Below are 8,182 nucleotides of genomic sequence, written 5' to 3'. Positions count from 1 at the left end.
CAGTTATTTGAATTGTGGCCCCTACTTCATAGTCACAGAGCAGAATCAGCCAGGCGAATGGGGAAAGTGCTGCATAGGAGAAGAAGGGCTGTAGAAAGGAGGTCAGGTGGCCAGCGTATACATGTCCTATTTCTCTTTCCAGCAACCAGAGTCTTGTTGGAGACACTGTATTTGTTTATGGTGATTATGTGCCTGAGGGTTACAGAACTGTCCTAATTTCATTTAACTGTATTTACTCCTTTAAGGCGGATTCAATAAATAAAGAACGCATTCAGTGAGATATTCTTTCTTTGTGAGAGCTTCCTTGTAAACGAATTATGTTTTTACTGGAGTGTTGCTTTACACTGTTGTCTTAGTTTCTGCTGTACAATGAAGTCAATCAGCTATATGTATACATATGTCCCCTCCCTCTCGGACCTCCCTTCCTTTCCACCGTTCTAAGTCATCACAGAGCACTGAGCTGAGCTCCCCATGCTATATGGCAGGTTCCCGCTAGCTATCAATTTTACACATGGTAGTGTATTTATGTCAAACCTAGTCTCCCAATTCATCCCACCCTCCCATTCCCCCCTTGTGTCCACATGTCCATTTTCTATTCCTGCCCTGCAAATAGGTTCATCTGTACCATATTTCTAGATTCCACATATATGCATTAATATACGATATTTGTTTTTCTCTTTCTGACTTACTTCACTCTGTATGACAGACTCTAGGTCCATCCACGTCTCTACAAATGACACAATTTCATTTCTTTTTATGGCTGAGTAATATTCCATTATATGTACCACATCTTCTTTATCCATTCAACTGTCAATGGACATTTAGTTTGTTTCCATGTCTTGGCTATTGTAAATAGTGCTGCAATGAACATTGGGTACATCTGACTTTTTGAACTATGGTTTTCTCAGGGTATATGCCCAGGAGTGGGATTGCTGGGTCATATGGTAATTCTATTTTTAGTTTTTTAAGGAACCTCCATACTGTTCTCCATAGTGGCTGTATCAATTTACATTCCCACCAACAGTGCAAGAGGGCTCCCTTTTCTCCACACCCTCTTCAGCATTTATTGTTTGTAGATTTTTTTGGTGATGGCCATTCTGACCGGTGTGAGATGATACCTCATTGTAGTTTTGATTTGCATTTCTTTAATAATTAGTGATGTTGAGTATATTTGCATGTGCCTCTTGGCCATCTGTATGTCTTCTTTGGTGAAGTGTCTATTTAGGTCTTCTGTCCATTTTATGATTGGGTTGTTTGTTTTTTGATGTTGAGCTGCATGAGCTGTTTTTATATTTTGGAGATTAATCCTTTGTCAGTTGCTTCTTTTGCAAATATTTTCTCCCATTCTGAGGGCTGTCTTTTCATCTTGTTCATAGTTTCCTTTGTTGTGCAAAAAGCTTTTAAGTTTAATTAGGTCCCATTTGTTTATTTTTGCTTTTATTTTCATTACTCTAGGAGGTGGGTCATAAAAGATCTTGCTGTGATTTATGTTAAAGAGTATTTTTTCCTATGTTTTCTTCTAAGAGATTCAATAAATAAACAATGCATTGAGTGAGATATTCTTTCTTCGTGAGAGCTTCCTTGTAAATGAATTCTTGATCACTGTCAAACTATATGTCCTGATTTTTGGCTAGGGAAATTGGGTCACTGATAATTTTTTCAGACTATATTTTCCCCAGATGAAGCCGTTATTTTTTCTCTGAGGTATCCTTTCCCTTTCTTTACTCCTTCCTGACATGTCTGATTACTGGGGCACTTTAAGTGGAGGCAATGTTGCGAGGGTGGAAAGCCTAGATATTTCTGTACCTGTGATCAGCAATGTAGCAGACAGTAGGGTACTGGTCTCAGCAGCAATGCCAGTACCTTGCTGAAAAACTAGAAGGAAATCTCTTTGCTCTCCAATCTCCTTGTACTCCTCTTCGTTAAGGACAGCTGGGACTCAGCATACCTGTTACTTTCTTCTCAGCTATTTGTGGGCTAGAGGAAAGGCTTTCCCCAAACAACTAGTTTCCTTCTTAAATGTCCATTGATCTGTGCATGTCAAGCTTTCTCTACAACCTATTGTTTTCTGCTCTTCATCCTGGAGTTCCCTGCTACTGACCCCAGATTTATATATGAGCCTCAATGGGACACCTCACTTAAGCTCTGTTGGCACAGCATGGCTGGCTTCCACAGAAGCTCCTTGGCTAAGCACAGAGGATCAGGGACATTTTAAGTCTACTATCTTTCTAGAATTGCCTTCTTCTTAGGTCAAATGATTTTTACTTTGTTTATGGTCTATTTAAAAAAAAACCTGTAGAACTAAAATTCTAAAGGGTCATTCCTGGTGTGAGGAAGGTCAGAATCAATGATGATGAATGGAAAATACCTTGATATGGTAATGTTTACACATTTCATTAACATACTTGTACAGAAGCTTAAATTTCTGTGAAGTCTGATCTATCAATATTTTCCCTTATTCTTTCTGACTCTCATGTTTAGAAAATTCATGACCATCCTAAATTTATAAAAATATGCTTTTATTTTATTTAAAATATTAATTATCTCTATTTGGAATTTATTTCATAGCTAATGTTAAGGTTTGCAACCAAATTTATTTGCTGATCTCTAGATGACTCTCCATTCATGAAGGCATATTTTATTGAATATAGCATCTTTTCCCTATTTTTTGATAACTAAATTTCCATAAATAATTTGTATGTTTGGACTTTCTATTATGTTCCGTTGATATCTCTATCTGGACCTTTCTGGTAACATGCTTCTTCACTTAGTACAACATTACACTTCGTCTTACTAACTGTGGAGGAAATCCCTCACCATTCTGTTTCAGAACTGAAGGCCTCCTGAAGCCCGAGATTATCTGCAGTATCAGATAGGGCCTCTAGAGGAAGATGTTACACAACTTGAACTTGATAGAAAGCCAGAAAGCAGCCAGCCCTTTGAGGAAGTGCTTTTACTTTGCATGCCGTGTAAACTCACTCACTGCTCTGTCACGGTGTCCATGTGGCTGAATTGTTTCCAGGAAAAACCTGCAGAAAGGAGCTTCCTGTTTCCTCACAGCTCAGACATGAAGTCCACCCTCATCTCAGTGCTTGTGATGATATTCACACTCAGTGAGTAAAGTCTCTTTTTATTCTTTCTTTTTCTGGTCTTCTGATTTAGAATCAGTTTAACGAACTATTCTCCTCTGTCTGCAAGACAATCCCTGATCCAGAATTGGTGTTACAGGAGGAACAAGAGCCCAGACAGTGACTCAGCCTGAAGACCACATCTCCGTCTTTGAAGGGTTCCCAGTGCAGGTGAAGTGCAATTACTCATATTCTGGGAGCCCTGTGCTCTTCTGGTATGTCCAGTACCCCAAACAACACCTCCAGTTGCTCCTGAAACACACCTCAAGAGAGAGTATCAGAGGTTTCACGGCTGACCTCAACAAGGGTGAGGCATCCTTCCATCTGAAAAAACCCTCAGCTCAAGAGGAAGACTCAGCAGTGTATTACTGTGCTCTGAGGGACACAGTAACTGGTTTTACAAAGGAAGCAGAGCACAAACCCCTTAAGAATTACTGAAAATATTTCTAAGTTCCCTATTTGGCCACAGTGGGGCATTCTCTCTCTAGAGACTGACACTGAGTTTATCTCTCAGATACAGTTGTCAGTTAGCTATAGATTAACCTCAAAAATTTGTTCAGGGAAATTCTCATTACCTACAATGCCTAAATTAATTTTTAAAATAGTAAGTGTATTTATTCTATATATTAGTACCTGGAAAAATACTTTTGAAATAAAACTATGTAACGGCATAAAAATCCTTTTCTTGGCCCAGAGGGGCTCCCCAGGCTTAAGTGGTGCAGTCCCTCCTCTCTAACTCCTCTGCCATAGCATCCGCCCCCACGTGTGCTCATCACCACATACTGAAGCACAGTTCCTGAAAAGTAAGATACTCTTTCCTGGCATGTGGTTGCTGATCTTTCTACAGCTAATGCCTTTCCTCTCATGCACTTCATGGACCCATACTACCCAAATCAAGTGCAATCAGGAGAAAAATCACAGCAATTTGAACAAGGAAAGTTTAATATAAAGAATTATTAACTAATAACAGGGAGTTATTTACTAATGAGTAAAAAGAACCCCAAAGAACATAAGAATAGCTTAGGTAGGGAGACGCTGTTATCTCTAGGAATAAGCCAGAGTTCTGAGGAAACTAACACATTGTAATTTGTACCCCCTTCTCCTACCAAGCCAATGACTCAGGCTTCACTGGGGAGTGTGTGGCTGCAGCCTGCTGGATGGGGAAGTTTGCTGAGGTGCCAGAGGACAAGGTTGACAGGCAGAAGAACACCTCCCAGGCTTCCAACACAATTTATAGGAAGCTGGCAAGGGAGTGCTGCTGAATTTTCTTGGGTGCTTGTGAAACTTGCCAAGAAACCACCTGGGGGACTGTCATTAAATGTTGCTGGAGGTGAACATGACTGGTGTCCCACAGGATGGCCAAGCACTGCAGGAACAAGAAGTGTGGAAAACACGCCAGGACCTGGAAGAGATGCTGTTTCTTCCTGCAGTGTCCTTCCAGTCCCCTCTACTGACAAAGCTTAACATCATGCCAGCTGGCAAAGGAGAAATGTTTACAAGGTCCATGTCCAGAGTCACCCTCTGAATCCATGAAGGGTGGATTTATAATTGAAAGGCAATAAATTGATAAGTGGCACGACCCATCTTTCTGGTTATTGATCTTTCCTACACACCCCTCCATACACATTTGAACTTCCAAACAACAGTGAAATGACTCCACATTTCTATCTAACAAGCTAAAGCTGTCCTTTGAACAAGTGAAGATGTTCTCATCATTTCCTCCAAATGAGGAGACCCATAATCCCAGCAGTCACTACGGATCACTGGCTCTATTAATTACTTCTAAAATTCAGAGGAAATTTCACTGAAAATGCTGTTATACACAGACTAAATTGTAAAGTTAATTTCTGACAATCTGCATAAAAAATAATTATGGTGAGGAGAAAGAAGAAGAAAATGGCAATGTATACAAAGGAACACACATATAAAGAGCAAAAAGAAAATATAGAAAACTACTACATTCTTTGATTCCCAATTTGGTCACGATACTGCAATTGACATGGATGGCTTCTTTCTTTTATTACACATTTTATATTTTCCCTGCCCTCAGCCATAACCTCAGTGGATTAGGTTTCTTTCCTAGTGGTGTGATCCAAATCTTCATTCGCAAAGGATCTGAGTACTCAAAAATCTTGTCTTTTTATTGCTTGCTGTAATTTAACATTAACATTTAGTATCAGGCTTGGAAGTGCCAAGAGGCTCCCCTAGGAAATCTCCTGGGTTCCAGACATAGTCCTCTTTATATCTGTTGTGTAGCAGCTACCTAATTCCTCCTTGGTAATTGGTATCAATCACTCCAGTCAGTAGAGTAACCTCATTTTCTATTCATTGTTGTGAGACATATGTAGCCCAAATGGCCACATGGCTGTCTTATCTTCCAATTCAGTGAAATTATTGCTGTGTCCCCTGGTGAAAGCCTTCCTCCTTTTAGAGAATAAGACCTCCAAACCAATACAGCTCAAAGTTACAAACATTGGGAGCAAAAGTACTGCTAGTGGGTTACTGGTAATAATAGTGAGAGCGTCCACTCCCAGAGCCACTTCCTTGATTCCTGGACTCATGCATTCTGGGTATGGGGGAGAAAACATCATATAATAGTCTCTGCTATAAAGCATATATTGCATCATATAAGACAGAATCCCATCTTTTTACAGAGTTGTTTTCCAACTGGTGCTATAACGGAACCAATAAGCCATTCTACATTTCAACAGGCCAGCCACTTCTGGGTGACGGGGTATGAGGTAAGATAAATAATCCCATGGGCATGTGCCCACTGCTGTAATCTTTTGCAGTGAGAATAGTTTCTTCCTCAGAAGAAATACTGTGGGCAATACCTTGATGAAATTAGGCATTCTGTGAGTTTATAAGGATGATGCTGGCAGAGTACGATGAGCAAGGAAGACAAATCCAAATGCAAGTATATGTGTCTACTCCTGTGAGAACAAATCTCAGCCATCTCCATCATGGAAGATGTCTAATGCACTCCACTTGTCATCAGGTGTCTGGGCAGTCTCTCTGGGGAATGACACCACATCAGGGGCTCAGCATTAGTCTCTGTGTTTGACAGATTAGGCACTGAGCAACAGCATTAGCTAGGTCAAACTTGTTAAGGGGAAATCAATGTTTTTGACCTCATGCATATCTTCCATTCCTGCTAGCAAGGCCACTTTGTTCATGGGATCATTGACCAAGCATCGGGGTGTCTGGGGAAAGATGTTGACACATCCATAGAGTGCATCGTTTTGTCCATTAGTAAGAGCTTCCATTTCCCTTGGCCAGTATCCACATAATGCATAATTATCTTGACAGTCTGTGCCCATTCTGAGAGGTCCATCCAGATACCTCTTTCCTAGATTTCCTTGGCACTAATCTTCTGATCTTGTTCCTTCCAAGTCCCTTACCATCCAGAAGAATCATTAGCAACTGCCCAAGAATCACTGTAGATCAGTACCTCTGGCCATCTGTCACTCTAGATAACATGCATAACCAAAAGGTATCACCTGATGATTTGGAGGGATGGTCCTTCATCTTCATCCTTCAGTGGGCTATAGTGCTAGTTTTGTGTGGTACCAAAATAATGTGCAAATCCATATGAAAAATAGGCTTGATTTTCTTCTTCCTTAGTTAACTGATTATAAGGAACTCGCCAGGAGGTTATAGGCATGGTTAAGGGAGAGTATACAAAACAAGAAGAGTTTGTGTCAAAGGAATCTGAGGTGCTTACTCATTCAGCTTACCTGGATCTTCTGGGGCTGCCTGAGCCCAGTCTCTTATATACCATTTCCACTTGATGATAGATTGCTGCTGGGCATGACCAACAGTGCAGGTATGTAGGTCGGACAACACTTGGTTCATGATGGAAGTTCAGGCTGCATGGTCACTAAGTCAGTTTTTTCCTAAGTTAGATATTCAGACTTTGCCATGGTCAATTAGCAAGTCAGAAGCTGTTTCTTAAAAGGAGAATCAATATTTAAAGAAAAGGGCATAGATTCCCCCCAGCCCCCAATACTAGTGGACGATGCTGCAATTTTCCTGTTGGTGTTTCCCATCTCTCCATCCTGTTTGCCATGGAAACTTCAAGCATCATTTTTGGATCTGCTGGATCATAAGACCGAAGTGATGAAGCAGATAGCACTGAGATGTTCCTTCCTCTGCAATTTTTTGGAATAGTTTAAGAAGGATCAGTGTTAACTCTTCCTTAAATGTTTGGTAGACTGACTCAATAGCTTTTGACTCCAGTTATTTGACCCGATTGGAGTTGCTGAGGCAAACCCAATATTAATTAACTTATTCCTTTTTTACTTAATTCAGCCAGAGTCAGTTCCTGTTACTCACCAATAAGAACCCTGACTTATATACAATCTCATTCCAGCATTAGGCAAATTAGAAAAAAAAGAAAAGAAAGCTCATAGATAAAATACCAGAAGTGATTGTAAGAAACCTAGCAGTGGTCCTCACAGGTATTCTGTAAATACCAGGCGTCAATATTCTTTCTTAATTGAGTTTTTACATGAATTAAACTGTATCTGTTCTTACTCTAGGCTGGAACTGGAGTGTAATAAAGGCAGAGAATAGACTAGCTTTGTAATTTCTTCTGTATCAGCTCTAACACACTTCATCTTCCACAGCCACTCTATTAGCAGGATGATGTGGCCACCACAAGATGGCAGTACCCTCTCTCCTCAGACTAACTTGGGTTGAAATCAACATGTTTGTATTGAAAGCACAAGATTGAGCTTCCTCTGATTGGCTGGGTAAGAAGCCTGAGACTCTCTCTGGGATCCAGAGGGACTAGATAAATATACCCAGAAAAAAGAACTAGACTGAGAAACCTGGCTTCATTTCAGGCCCCAGAGCTGAGTCTCCCGTGATCCCAATAAGGAAGAAGAATGGAGAAACTCCTGACCGTGTCTTTGGTGATTCTGTGGCTTCAGCTGGCCAGTGAGTTGGGGCTCTTGGCGATAGGAAGAGGGTGACCAAAATTCCGAGCCCACAAGACAGAGGGGCAAAATCTTCTTGTTAATTGGGAAATGTACCCCCAAATTATGGAAGGA

At 40.6% G+C, this 8,182-nt stretch overlaps 1 long non-coding RNA gene across 2 annotated transcripts; it reads left to right on the top strand.

Moving 5' to 3' along the window:
• The first annotated feature begins 1,253 nt into the window (after window positions 1-1,253).
• LOC309625513 lies at window positions 1,254-7,533 on the top strand. Of its 2 annotated transcripts, XR_014242550.1 has the most exons (3): window positions 1,254-3,113; window positions 3,229-3,299; window positions 4,239-7,533. It is a non-coding gene; the product is annotated as an uncharacterized lncRNA (long non-coding RNA). The 2 variants fall into 2 exon arrangements; XR_014242551.1 differs by having other exon boundaries at window positions 3,229-7,533.
• Window positions 7,534-8,182: the final 649 nt, after the last annotated feature.

Source organism: Balaenoptera borealis, assembly GCF_965194805.1.
Source record: "Balaenoptera borealis genome assembly, chromosome: 3".
NCBI lineage: Eukaryota > Metazoa > Chordata > Mammalia > Artiodactyla > Balaenopteridae > Balaenoptera > Balaenoptera borealis.
Note: the sequence above shows the minus strand (reverse complement) of the source record. Positions and strands in the feature narration are given on the sequence as shown.